Genomic DNA, 2,168 nt, shown 5'->3' with positions numbered 1-2,168 from the left:
TTTTTTTTTTTTTTCTTTTGTCTTGAAAGCTTTTAAGACCCCTGTTGCTACTCACCAATGTAGGATGAGGAACAAGGCTTTTACGTATTTTGTTGTGCCAATTGAGTCTGGTGTCCCCCAGTACTATGGTCCTGAGTCGGTAGATCCATTGGATCTCTCTCCCACAGTGTCTAGGTGTCTGTGAGGGATTACTCTGTGTCTGTCTTCTATTGTTTCTGTAAGGACTGCAGGTATTTTATATCACTGGTATCTGTGTAAGATTAGCCTCTGCTGAATCTATCCTTGTTGTTGTTATGTGCCATTGAGTCAGACCCGACTCATAGCGACCCATCCTTAGGTTGCCGAGGCAGTATCACTACGGAAGTAGATTGCCCAACCTTCCTTCCAAGGAGTGGCCAGTGGGTTTGAACCACCAGCCTTCTGGTTAGCAGTCAAGTGGCTTAGCCACTATGCTACCAGAGCTCCTTAGTCTAGAGTATACTCCTGTTCACTGACCCTCATCTTATCCTCTCAGGTGTTTATCTGTAGTCTAGTGTTTGGTGTTAATGGCAATGCAGTATTGTGGGCACACTGGTTGGTATCAGCATCTGTCGTCTATCTCCTATGTGCACAATTCAGTGTCCTCCCTTTTTCTAATGTTATCATGGTGGTCACAAACTCTTTCCATACATCACTCTAAGGGAAAGAGTAATTTTAAGGCAGGGCTTCCAACTGGTTCATTCTGGTTTGACCCCTCTATGAATTTGCATTTCTACCCTAGCTATACTGAATCCAAGTTTACATTTTAACAAGATCCCAAGGTGGTGTTTATTCTGACATAAGAATCATCTGAGGATCTTATTAAATTGTAGATTTGGATTCAATCTATCTGAGGAGGAAATGCAAATTCATAGCAGCGGGTCAAACTAGAATGAACTGGTTCGAAGTTCTGCTTTAAAGTAATAAAATATGTTGGCATTCTAAATACAATTGTAATCTCCTTGAAACAAAAAATGATTGTGTATAGCTAATCATTTACAAAATGGCACAGGAGCTACCAGTTGCTGCTGAATTAACTCCAACTCACAGCAACCAACCCCAAGTGTGTCAGAGTAGAACTGCACTCCATAGGACTTCCAATGGCTTATTTTTCAGAAGCATATCACCAGCCCTTTCTTCTTAGGTGTCTTTGGGTGGATTTGCCCAGTCAACCTTTGATTAGCAGTTCGAGTGCATGAATCATTTATACTGCCCAAGGACTCCTACAGAAACTAGAGTAGTAAATACATTTTGCCCAAAGCCCTTCAATGTCCTAACATCATAACTTAGCTTTCAGCAATTAAAAGTCTTTTTGGCTGCATGTTTCCTAAATTGTGTGTATATAGACAGTGAAAACAGTGTGAGCCAGAGCTCGACGGAACTGCTTTGTTTCTCTGAGCTTCATAAGTTTTCTGGTTTTGACAAGATAGAGTCTCACCACTTTTCTATTGCTCGTTTTAGTGGAAAATATTTGACTTTTCCACTTTATACAGTTTCTAGCTTTTGCAGGTTTAAATGTATACATGTATATATGTATGTAGTAAAACTAATATTATGTTGTTGTTGTTATGTGCCGCTGAGTCAGACGTGACTCATAGTGATCCCTCCTTGGGTTTCCAAGGCAATATCAAGGAAGGTTGGGCAATCCTACTTCCGTAGTGATACTGCCTCGGAAACCCAAGGAGCGGTCACTATGAGTCAGGGCTGACTCGAGGGCACGTAACAACAACTAACAACATCACTACGGAAGTAGATTGCCCCATCTTCCTTCTGAGGAGTGGCTGATGGGTTTGAACCGCCAGCCTTCTGGTCAAGTGCCTTAGGCACTATGCTACCAGAGCTCCTAACTAATATTATAGACACTCTTTTAGTAAACTTTTACTTAATCAGTCCTTGGACTCCCCCAGCCTCTCAAGTCCCTTGGTATAACATCCTGACTGAAGCTCAGAGCACTTGAGTTACACCTACATACTCCTGCTCCCATGGGCTGGATGGCAGGCTTTCCAAGCATTGGTTGTGTTGTTCACAATCCGTGTTGTTGTTGTTGTTGTTTGCTGTCGAGTCGGCCCCGACTCATAGCGACCCCTCCTTGGGTTTCCGAGGCAGTATCACTACGGAAGTAGGATTGCCCAACCTTCCTTCCGAGGAGT

At 42.8% G+C, this 2,168-nt stretch overlaps 1 protein-coding gene across 1 annotated transcript in view; it reads right to left on the bottom strand.

Annotated features, from left to right (window-relative positions):
- LOC103193519 (complement C5) overlaps positions 1 to 2,168 on the bottom strand; it is a 136,763-nt gene that overhangs the window by 127,703 nt on the left and 6,892 nt on the right. The gene's annotated exons all lie outside the window — the stretch shown is intronic.

The sequence above is a fragment of the Orycteropus afer genome, unplaced genomic scaffold (genome assembly GCF_000298275.1).
Source record: "Orycteropus afer afer isolate SDZICR_OR568_19922 unplaced genomic scaffold, OryAfe1.0 scaffold00037, whole genome shotgun sequence".
NCBI lineage: Eukaryota > Metazoa > Chordata > Mammalia > Tubulidentata > Orycteropodidae > Orycteropus > Orycteropus afer.
Note: the sequence above shows the minus strand (reverse complement) of the source record. Positions and strands in the feature narration are given on the sequence as shown.